The following is a 12,650-nucleotide window of genomic DNA, read 5'->3' as shown; positions in this document are numbered from 1 at the left end:
TACTAAAGCACAAGAGTGAATTTGGGACATTAAAACATTTAAGGATTTATTTCTATGTAATAGTGTCTCTCAGCACACTTATGATGCCCTATTTTTTCAACTCCTGGTAGCTATTCCAGTGGCTATGAACCTCATTAAATATCCCACATTGAAAGCAAATGAATGACCAATAAATATAAGGTAAATAAAAATAGACCACATTGCTGGGTTTTTTATTTTTGTCATGGTGTACCTCAATACACAATGGCTCACTGTGTAAATTAATGAGAAGTCACTTAAACAGTAGTATAGCTAATACACTGGTAAAGAGTGAAATAAAGGAGAAAATGGTTCTGTGTGAGACATTGCCATGATAAGGCAACAAAGGGACATTAGAGTAAGCTTAGCTCACTGTCATTAAGCTCCTACAAAATTGTGTCAGCAGACAAAGGCACTGTTACAGATAAAAATTCAGGCTTAAATTAGACAATCACCATTCACCTCCATGACAAGGCTTAAAGCTTATTTAATAAATTTCCAATGAAATATTTATAAACTGATACAAGTTCTAATTAACCAAGAATCACTTTACAAAGGGAAACTAATAACAAGGCTTCTAACCCACACTCTTTCCATTCAATGCTAAAAAAATAATCATTAAAGCCATTTTTATTTGGGAAAAATGCAATAGATGTTCAGTAATACATAACTGACATTATCTAATGAGGAAAATGAGCCATGCCCTTTTTCTTTAATCGAAATAATTTGTATTATTATTATAGGCTTACTGGTACCAAATTTGAAAGCAGTTCATTTCTGTCTTTAAGACATGCTGTATCAGGAACCAGGTGGTTTTAGAGCCTGGAAATGGAATTGGGAAAATATTATATAGCTTTTCAACTATGGCCAGTTCACATTCAATAAAATGTGCCCTATTTAATTACACTGCATATTAATGTGCAATGAACTAGACTATATAGAAAAAATTTTAAAGACTATGGGAGGGGGCCAGCCCGGCGGCATAGTGATTAAGTTAGTGTGCTCTGCTTCAGCTGCCGGAGGGTTTGCCAGTTCGGATCCTGGGTACAGACCTACACAGTGCTCATCAGGCCATGCTGTGGTGGCATCCCACATAGAAGAACTAGAAGGACTTACAAGTAGGATACATGACTATGTACTGGGGCTTTGGGGAGAAAAAAAAAAAAAGAGGAAGTTTGGCAAGAGATGTTAGCTCGGGGCCAATCTTCCTCACCAAAAAAAAAGAAGGAAAGAAAGAAAAAAAAACTGTGGGGAAAAAAAATCTCTTCTGTTTTATTCCTAGTAAAAGCTGTGACCACATTAATAAAACTCTGAAGGTTTTGTAAATAAAACTAGAGAAGAGTAAACATTGCAGCTCCCTTAATCAGGAAGACTGCATTTCTTTTCCTGGCATGACTTCCACAAGCACCAGGAAATTAGAGCATTCTGGCTTTTGGGCTACTAAGGTCTCAGCACTGCTCTTAGTAATCCTATTGGACAGGACATAATAAAGACCCATGCTGGTTTCCTCCAACATTGCCCCCATCAGCCAGTGGGAATCACTCATGCCTCACTTACCTAGAAATCTCTGGCCTCTTGAATTTACTCCATTTTGTTCTGTCTATCCAGTCAGGGAAATATGAAAACAGCTAAATTTAAAGAAAATGTACAATATGCCAGGTAGTAATTGGCAAGAGTGAGTGTGACATGCATGCACTGTTTTATTTAGGATTGTCAGGGAAGGCTGCTCAGAGGAGGGGATTTTTTCTAAGAAATATGAATGAAGGGAAAAAGAGAGTCATGGGAACATCTGGAGGGAAAACAAGTGCAAGGGTCCCGCGGCCTGAGCTTATTGGGTATATTTAAGGAACAGCCAAGACCCCAGTGTGTCTGCAGTGGAATGAATAAGTGAAAGGGAGGCAGAGGAAGAAATCAAAGAGCTAGCAGGAATTGGGAAAGGGGAATTTGTAAGAGCAGACCATAGAGTCACATAGGCCACTGTGAAGACATTGGGTCATATTCTGTGTGTCAAAGGAAGCCACTGGAAGATCTGAAGGAGAGGAACAGTATTATATGACATTTCTATAAAGGAATCTCTATGTGTTCTGGGTGGAAAATAAATACCTTGATATACAAGTGTGAATCAGATCAGTCGAGGGTTGCAATAGACCATATGAGAGATGATGGTGGCGTGGACTATGGGGAGACATGGTGAGACCTGGTAGGAACCTGAATATATTTTGAAGATAGAAACAAGATTTATTTCTAGGGGTTGGATAATTTGAGAAATTTGTGGAAAGCCATTCCTTCAGTAAGTTTCAGAGCTGACATTAACCCTATTTCTCTTTGCCCACAAGTACATGTTCTTTCTACTACTCAGCGGTTTCCAACTAAGGATGATCATCATAGCACAAAGCAACACGTACAAGAAAGATTTCCAAGTCCTGCTCTAGCCTGACAGAATTAGACTATCTGGGAAAGTAGGTCAGAAATCATTGTTTTGGATATTCAACCTGGTTTGCAAACCACCTCATTTACCACAGTGATAAGGATGATGGACGTGTATATAAGGTACAGGCTTAACAGCATAGACAAATGATTGTTTGGGAACTGTGCAGAGAATATTTGTGTCAGAGCAGTTCACAAAAGAAAAACGGAAGCAGAGCCTTCAAGCACAAATTGTAGTAACTGAATGAAGAATGGGTCCAAAGAAGTACACTACCAACAGAAATCACAGAATGAAAAAAACTTCAACTCTGTCTGGGCCATTCTCTCCCTGAACCTGGCGGAGAGGAGAGAAGAATGGATGGAGGTAAAAACACATTTGTTTATAGAGAGAGGTACTGAAGCAAGTTGAACGTGCTGGTCTCAATCACCTCAGTAAAAAAGATGAGGTTCACTGTTGAGGAGGCAGATTACGATGGATATTTTGGCAAGAGGCTTGAGGAGAACAGAGTTTTTGAACATGGCAGAGCAGAATGGGAAAGTGACCAAGAAAGGAGAGCACCCATCAGAAATTTCAAAGAACACTTTATCGTATACAACATATAGAATAAATTTTATACTAACCCATCCAGCTGTGTAATTTTGCCTGTTTTACTCAGCAGCCTGGCAAGTGAAGGAATCCACAGGACTGAGGATTGACCCAAATTTGAGCATTTGTGGGATTTGGAGATGAAACTCTATGTAAGAACAAATATTTGCTTTAAAAGCTGTGTGAGCCTAAGCAATTTATTCAACTTTGTGAATCCCAACTTCCTCATTTGCACAATTGAGATAAATCTTAACTCATTATGCTGTGAGGATTAAATTAGGTAAACTAAATTGATTATTGTCTGATAAATGGCAGATAGTCTAGAACTGATAACCATTATTACTGTTGTTGTTGCTATGAGAGTATGCTCTTAAGTGGAATGAAGATAAATGACCAGAATTCAGAAGGCCAAGAATTATGAGGATAGATTTTTGGATGTTCATGTGCAGAAACCTTGAAATATTAAGACTAATGGCAAGAGGCTTCATTAGTAAAGGGAGAAAACTGACATAAAGAAAGCTAACCTATTTTTATACTCTCCAACCCATTGAGACCAGAGTGCATCCTAATCCTGCTACTCAAATGATGCTTCTGCCGAAACTTCTGGCTTTGAGTCAGCCATAATTTCTTTTGATTTACTTTTTTTAATGAATGCAGTAATCTACCTAAGTCCTTTCAGTTTTAATTCATAAGAGTGAAAGAGAAGACAGGGAGGGCTGTTAAAAGAGGGTCGTTCATTTGTTTTTGTTTGCTGTTTCTCCCTACGTGGGGAAATTTCTGTTTCCCCAACTCCTGTTCATTCCTTTATGCATTTCCAATATGGCCCCCAGCCCCACGCTCCACTGCTCTTTGTAAAAGTCATGAATGACTCTATGTCACCAAATCAAAACACCATTGACAGTTCTCACCTTTCTTGACCTTTCAAAATTGATCATGTCAACCACTGCTTCTTGAAATCTTTCCCCCTTGGCTTCTGCAATCCCATACTCTTCTGGTTTTCTGCCTACGGTGCGTACTGCTCTGTCAAATTCAAACATTGCAAGTTCAGCAAACGCTAAATGATTATCGGCAAATCATTTCTATCTTTGGACTCCCTAAATGCTTATAAGAAATATGATTTATTCCTACATATATGGCTATTTCTGTCCCTCTCAAGATAGAAAGACTATGGTAAGCCTAGTTTTGCTCCTCTTACGTGATGTCTACATTTTAACCTTTTCCAGGGTGTGTGTAGACCCTTCTTTCCATGAACTTTGATGGAAAGAACTTTCCATGATTTTCACCCAAGGATCATTAAACACAATTTATGGACTGACAATCTCTGAACACGTGTCCAAATTGTCTGCTTTAAGGTGTAGACTCACAAATCCAAAGGATACTCACTCTCACAGGTGACTTAAACTAAATATGCTAAAAACAAAAAGCAAATAGATGAAAATGATTGACTGAGCTTTTGTGTCAAATCTATATTTTCGAATTTATGCTTCTAAGCTTGCTCATCTTTTAATAAATTATATATTTTATACTATACATCTATAAATTATGTTATATAATTTCCATTAAATAGCCAGAGTATACCTCCTTTAAACCACAGACATAATCATTTGCTCTAAACCTTTAAATAGTTTCCCCTTGTACATCAGATAAAAGGCAAACTCCACATCCGAGCCTAAAACGCTTTCAGTCTGGCCTGGGCTGTCTCTCATGAGCCTCTCTTTACCTCTATAACACTGTAATCAGGTTGCTCTCCTTCCAGATACCTGAAGACCAACAAGCTCTTTTTCTCTTTTCAGGGAATACATCTGCTATTTGCTCCCTTACCTGGAACCCAATTCTCTATTCTTTTTACATGACTGGTTTCTTCTTTGAAACAGAAGGAAGCCAACTTCATTTAAAATGAGGTTGGAAGTCCAGAAGGGGAAGCCCTCAGCCACTACTACTTGACCTCAATTACAGACCCCACCAGGGAGATGTCAATTACAGACCCCAACAAGAAGAATCATCTATTGCAACTCCAGCAGGATGAAGGTTGGTTTCCTTCTCGCCCAGCAACTCAGCCAATGAGAGACTGTCACCATCCCTGAACTCTTGCTTTCCACCAGTAGATTTTCATTGAAAACAACTCCTCCCAACTTGCTCCTTTTTCTCTATAAAATAACATTCCCCTCCTTTGTTTGCTGGACTTGCCAATGGCTTTTGCTATAGCTTGCTCGTCCTGAATTGCAATTCCTCTGCTATGCTGAATAAACCCATTTTCCTGGTAAAATAACTGGCTGTTTTAATTGTTCAGGTCAAACTTCTCATGAGTCATGTCTTATGTTAAATGCAACCTCTTCAGAGAAAACACCCTGTTAATATTGGTCATCATTATTCTCCATCTCTTCGCCTTTTTGTTTCCTACGTAGCATTTATCACAATTTTAATTATATATAACTCAGGTTTATTGTCTGTTATTCTTCCCCCCTGCACTCACAAACAGCATGGCCTTGAAAGAGCCAATAACCAGACAGCACAGGTGCTGGGTGTCCCACTCGTCATCCAGCACCTAATTCTACCTGGCACATGGCAGGCAGACCAACATATTTTGAATGAATGAATCTATGAAATATCATCACTCTTTCTGACCATGTAAAATAGATGTTTTCTTGCATAAGTAAACTTTGATTAGTAAGTAGCAGAAAAGTCTCCCCAAATATTTTAGCTTGTTTTGTAAATGTCCTTAAACAATATGTCACTTTATTTTTATAGTTTAACCTTTTCTTTGACATAGATTTTTCTTCTCATGATCCAGTGATCATGAAAACTGCTTCTATCAAGGAGGAAAATGGTCCAAGATCAGTATAGTGTTTGATCACAATAACATTTATACTAAATTTGTTTTGAGGATAAAGTTTTTCAGTGTAATAGCCAACTCAAAGGGGAAAATTATATTAAATATTATACATTTACAGTTTAAGATTGAATTCATTTTTGAATGTTCAGGCAAATCCAGAATATGCTTAGAGTACTTTCACAGAAACTGTATTCGAAAAACCTTCAAAGAACAGTCAGTTTTTCTTTCTAAATGCCAGAAAAATGCATCAGAGTTTAATTATAACCCACCCTACCATTGGTGTTTACTTTTTAATCATAGAATTATTTTGCCAATATTTAAAAGTTGTTTTGTAACTAATGTAGCACTTTGGGGATAGGCAATGATATTTTCCTGAAAATAGTTATGTATTACAAACTAGCATAAATAGATTATTTTTATCAGATTTCTGTTTTTGTTATTGGGAAAGTTTTAAGATATTTTAATAGCTTCATGAAGTAATTATATTAGTTTGTATAAATGTAAAATAATCGACTCCAAATATAGGTTTTTGTCCTTTGAAACTATTTTCAAAGGAGACTTAAAGAAAATCAACTTATTGTAAGTTAACTTTCCTCACATGAAAATATTATCCAAAAATAACATCACATTCTTGCCACAGTGGGACACTGTTAAGCTGTTAGTCATGCCCACTGTATAAGTAAAATTACATGTGAAAAAAAATGTCATATTGTAATTTCATGGTTCTTCTTGAACAAAGAAAATCTGATTGATTGCAATCATTTACACAGCCAGAGAAGAGAAGGATATAAAAAAAATTCAAATACATCATTTTAGGCTTCTATCTACAAAGCTTTGAGACGCAAACTCAAATGAGAAATTCTGCACTCCTTCCAGATTGCATAAAGCAGCTGTGAATTCAGATTCCACACTTCATCTTTCATTTTGATGTGCATTCTTTTGATCCCCAGAAAGACATATATTTATAATTTCCAAAAGAACTGCCTCAGAGGTAAGTGATATCCAAATATTGTTCTGTTGAGATAAAAAATATACAATGTCAGTCGTATTTGGCTGTGGATTGATAATGCATTGCACAAGAATATAGAGACATCATTCCTATAAAACTTGTAACATTGTGGTTTTGGGACTATTTAACCTTTAACACAAATCATTTTTATTTTCCCACTGGAATTTAAAACACTTTATTCTGTTATATTGTATTTCTTTTTGTTTCCCCATTTTCCCTGCACTGTGCCCACTGAAAGTTTTGTCTTTGGCAAGCTGTAAAAAACAAAGGAAAAGGGAACATGACTGCAAGGCAAATAGACTGGGCAAAGATGGAGAACCAATTTCCTGAGAATGTATATTTTTAATGTAAATGAGCTTATGTCTTGCCAGCAAAAGATCTTTAAAAATTAGAAATGAATCAGTTTTATGTTTTTTTTCTGACAAGTTCTGTCAGATAAACTTAGGAGTGAACAATAGCAAATAGATGATATGAAAAATAATTTATTGGCAGCAGTAAATTTTATCCTGGTATGTTTCCCATTCAGTGTTTTAGAATGTTTTATGAGAATTACTTGAAGACACATTGCTGACAGGTGTAAAGAGAAGAAAATAACCAACTCTAAGTGATCTTGAAAATAAGAGAAAGAAAGAGGAGAGTCTGAGAGATAATTTCATTTGATAAATAATCTGACGTCAATGACAAATGTTGAATCTATGTGTTTCTATATTTGGTGAAGAGGTTACTTTCCTTAAGGAGTTCTTCAGATGTATTGCACATGGATGAGATGTAGCATGTCTTTTCTTTCTATCCTGACAGAATTACAGTGTAGTTGGTACACAGTGCCAGAGAAAAATATAAAGAGTTAAATGTTTTGAGTTCTATTAGGACAGTAAAAGTGATTTGTATTAAAGCTTATATAGTTCCTGAACTATAACGTTACAAGTTTTATGGGAATGATGTCTAGATGCTGGTGCAATGCATAATCAGTTTACTGCCAAGAACAATGACATTGTACATGTCTGTTTCTGCAGAACTCTATTTGGATAGCATTTGCCTCCAAATAGATCCTGCTGGATACAGGAGCAATGGATATTTTATCTAGGAATGAAGTGAGAGGATACAGGAGCAATGGATATTTTATCTAGGAATGAAGTGAGAGATCATGACCTTAAATAGCACGATAGATGACTCAGCTTAAATGTTATTGGTGAAGTGTTTACAATGTGACTATATTTTATGTTTCTCTCATTTTTGAAGCAAGCTAGTTTGTTCTGCACAGAGTGGGGAATAGTCTGATTTAACATAAATTAATATTTGAAACCATTAACTTTGCCTTTTTATAAAGCATCCTTGAGATGTGGGAGTCTTTCAAAGTTAACTAATTAATTATATTTAGGAGTCAGTTTTATAAAAAGATGCATAGAATTGGCAATTATCTGTTGAAGTCAGGTTATATAGAAAGTCATTCAAGAAAACTCTAAACATTTTAATTAGATAAATATCATTCAAATATGCTCCATAAATTCAGAAAAGTCGAACAGAATATTATTTCTACATATGAAAAATATTATGTTAGACTCCTTAGAATAATTAAAGGGAATATGACTTCAAACCTTTATTTTCACATGGCTGTTTGTGTTACTTCCCAAGTTAGTGAAGGTATTCTGACCCAGTAAATGACAATTTTACAGGAAAGTCGATGTCTTATTTTAAGATACTTTCTAGAAGACCCTCATATCTTATGTACATTTCTCTCAGACTATAATTTTGGTGTAGCATGAAATATTATGTCTGTGTTACTTTGATGGAGCATAAAAGATTAAAGATTTGTCTCTATATTTATCTGTATATCTCTCTATATATTTATCTCAATATGTAAAGATAAAAGATTTATCTGTATATAACAAAATTAATTTGTTTCCAATAGCACCATAAAAGCCCATTTCTGGTATCTTTAAATGTAGGATAGACATCATTATGTTTAGGATGAGTTAGATACATTTTCTCCAAATTCTTCTAATCATTAGCTTGGGAGATGTCAATTCATTTAACTTTAGATCTAGATGCAAATAAAGAAGTAACGGGTATATAATATATACGAGAGAAATAGATTAGTTGTTAAAAAAATACCAACTGTCACAGCATATCCAAACTTTGCTTGTATATCCTGAAATATGTTGTAATTATATTGCAAAAAACAAATATGTTATTGAAAATTCTAATTTCAATTTGAAATTTAAGTCTCAAAAAATGAGAAATAGAATTTGCTCCCATCACTTTCATTTCCTCTGATTTGTAAAGTCAACCTGAAACCCTGCGTCAGCTGTCGAGCTCAGGTCTCATGCTCTCGTGGTGTTGCACAGTGCACAGAACTCAGCTTTCAGTCTCTCAAGTGGCAGCAATATTTACTTTTAGTTTCTGACTGGAAAACATATTTACAAACAAAAGTGCTTCCGTACACAAAATCTTCACATCACAGCTTTTATATTTAGAATAACTGTCGGGAAATTATCTGTAAAATTCAGATAGTTCGACATTGTTGCATGTGATGTTTGGAACCAGACTGCACCACAGTGAACTAGCTTCTAACTCCAGCTCTGGACTCACTTAGCCATATGATTGAATACTGTGAGGTCATTGTCACCTGTTTTAATTCTGAGACTACTTTTTCTCCTTTTCTTTCTTTTTTTTTTTTTTAACATTTTTTTCCTCACTCCACAATATTAGGAATGCCATTCAAGCAACCCTGGAATGTGAAGGTGATGTCCGGCCAGGTTAATCTCTGATGAAGGGGTTTCCCAAAGGCATAATTTCACAAGAAATTGGGTAAGCAAATCATATCTGACTGTTCCTATTCTTATCCTACATTGTATTTTATAAGATGTTTAGATGATGCATAGTAATAAGAAAGAGACATTCTCATGATCCCGTCTTTGCTTGTGAGCTAAGATGAATTTTTATCTTAGATAACATAAACTCATTGTGTTTTACATTTCAAAGAATCTGTTCAGTATCAAATGACAAATTACTTAACATCCAGATAGTTCAGTAGACAATGGTTGAAGCCATGGAAATGTATGCAGGTGACTGGCTTAATCATTGTATACAGCAGGAATTCCATTTTAAATTCTTAGTTAAAGCAGATCATGGTGAATGATTAACTGAATGAGGGTAACTAGTGCATCATTGCTAAATTTTTCGAAAGAGGATTTAAGAATAATATTAAGTTTGAATTAACTGATTATCTTTGAAGCATTGCCTTTAGTCATTTCCCTTGGCAATTTTATGTTAAACCTTTCCAGAATGAGCCCACAAACATGCATACATAGGCACACATGCAACACACACGCCCAAACACGGAATCATTTCATGAGTGTGTCCCAGTCATATACCTCAAGTCCTAAGTTCCTTGTCACATCATAATTCCATTGATAAGGCATCACAAATACATGACATCAGCAGCAGGTGAGGACAGTACAAATCGGGTAACTTTTTCTTTACCGAATATGAACTATATGTGCTCATCCCTACTTGATATTTTCAACCTTCTGGGCAACAAACAGTTATTTCAATTAGCCTTGTATTCACCAGTGTTTGTTACTCTTCTGTATGTAATTTTTTCATTTAATAACAGCATCTCTAAATTAACCATTTTCAAAAAGTACTGATTTATGACAATTTTCTTCCCGTTCATGATGTAACTGCTTTTCAGAGTAGCAGTGCTTATTTGCATTAAAAAATAAACCTTCTTAAAATTTTAGTCTTTTCCTTGCAGTTCATTAAGTTTTTCAAGATGTATCTTTTCTTCATGTAGTTTATCATTATTGCTGTGGTCTGTTTAGAAATGGTCCCTTAAATTCTGGGGTTTTAACATAGACACATTTGGTTTGCATGTTAAACACATAAAATCACTATTCACTTTCATCAAATAATATGTTCTTCAATTTTCCTGAAACACTCAACCCTCTTAGGCTAACTTTTATAAATTTACTTTTGTTAGAGAAGCATACAGAAAAATACTATGTATTTCTTAAAAGAAATTTTGTAAACACAATGACAAATGGAAATATTGTTTAATTTCAGTGTCAGAGGGAAGAAGCAAGTGGAAGTCACGAGAATTGTGGTCAACTAGAGAGTAGCCAATGATCAGCCCTACACAATTATTGCGATGTGAAAATGCTGGCTTTGAGTGTGCAGCTCTTCCAATTTTCCAAATGAACCTTGAGAATTGGGATTCTGACCTTACAGCTCATGATTTTTGAGTGTTGGTTCAAAATTGTTTGAATCTCTGTGAAGGAAAACAAACACAATTAAACCTGGATCCGATACTCAAGACCCACATCTTTTTTTTCTTTTGAGGAAGATTAGCCCTGAGCTAACTACTGCTAGTCCTTCTCTTTTTGCTGAGGAAGCCTGGCCCTGAGCTAACATCTGTGCCCATCTTCCTCTACTTTCTATGTGGGACGCCTACCACAGCATTGTGTGCCAAGCGGTGCACAGGTCCACACCCGGGATCCGAACCAGCGAACCCCAGGCCACCGAGAAGCAGAACATGTGCACTTAACCGCTGCACCACCGGGCTGGCCCCAAGGACCCACATCTTTGACCTCTCAGTTTTCTAAACCAATCTCCTTCTTTTGATAAAGAGAGGAAACTGGGATTCCAGAAATTGAAGTTATCTGCCCAGGAACACAAGGTGAGGTAATAAACAAAAAATGAATGATGATACTGGAAGGTATAATGGGATACACTGCATTTAAATTATGTCTAACATTAATAATTTCATTGTGATTAAATTTTGAATCAACCTGCCAGTTAACATTAAAGAACGTCAAAGATGTAAACTCTACCAAAATAACACAGTAATTAACACAATAATCTGTCGTGGATTATTTCAAGTTCGACCTGAATATAGGTTTAGGTCAGACAATTTCTGAGTATTTTTGTTGTTGTAGAAGGAGAAAGGCAGAACTCTCAATTACAAGTGCCTTCTAGAAAAGTAAATTTTAAAATGTGCAATTACTCCACAATTTCGGATGGGCATGAACAACCAATGTAGGCCAAAAATTCTGCATCGCTAAATTGTCCTAACTGGCTTTTTAGACAGCATCAAACACTGCTTAATCCTGGCTGCACAGCTACACCCTCTGGCACCGACACAGAAAGGCCAAAAGAATCTCATTAAAAATGAAATGCATTTGGTAAACATTCAGTACAGCTGGTGCCAGTTGGAAAGTAAAGGTCTGCTGAATTTGCCAAACTGATTTTGGTGAGTATATGAAAAGATTATAAAAGGGCATTTGCTCTCTCTCAGCAATGTTGTCTCAAAACTATGTTAGTTTTCTAGGCTAATGTAAATTAAATTGTGTTTTGACATGGATATGTTGTAAACCACATGTTCAAAGACAGTAAAAAAAAAAAACTACTGGACATCTTTAGGTTAATTAGTTTAAAATTTTTAAATGCTAAATACCTGACTTATAGCATTTTGAGATTGCCTTTTTCTCACCATATAAAATAAGGTTAAGATGTTCTAGCCAAACAAGATTAAGCATTATTAAGGAAACACTTTTAGAATTGCCTCATATCATTAATTTGCACTCAATGAATTCCTGCTAATCCTTTCTGAAATTATAACTGTCTTAGAAGAACAATAGCAAATTTCAGCATTGTTCTTTCTTCCTAAATATGCTATGTTAACCTCTGCCTTATAATTTGTTTGTCAAAAAAGGAGACTCTAGCATAAGGAACTCAGCTTTGTTATGGCTCCTTCTAAATTCACATTTTTTCCAAGC

At 35.6% G+C, this 12,650-nt stretch overlaps 1 long non-coding RNA gene across 1 annotated transcript in view; it reads right to left on the bottom strand.

The window, feature by feature from the left end:
* Positions 1 to 10,624: 10,624 nt before the first annotated feature.
* LOC111770957 (uncharacterized) overlaps positions 10,625 to 12,650 on the bottom strand; it is a 58,304-nt gene continuing 56,278 nt past the window's right edge. The window contains exon 6 of the long non-coding RNA XR_002804457.2: positions 10,625 to 11,143. This is a non-coding gene — a long non-coding RNA (uncharacterized lncRNA). The remainder of the gene's footprint in view (positions 11,144 to 12,650) is intronic.

This window comes from Equus caballus, chromosome 27 (assembly GCF_041296265.1).
Source record: "Equus caballus isolate H_3958 breed thoroughbred chromosome 27, TB-T2T, whole genome shotgun sequence".
Taxonomy (NCBI): domain Eukaryota; kingdom Metazoa; phylum Chordata; class Mammalia; order Perissodactyla; family Equidae; genus Equus; species Equus caballus.
This window is presented reverse-complemented; position numbering and strand designations above follow the sequence as displayed.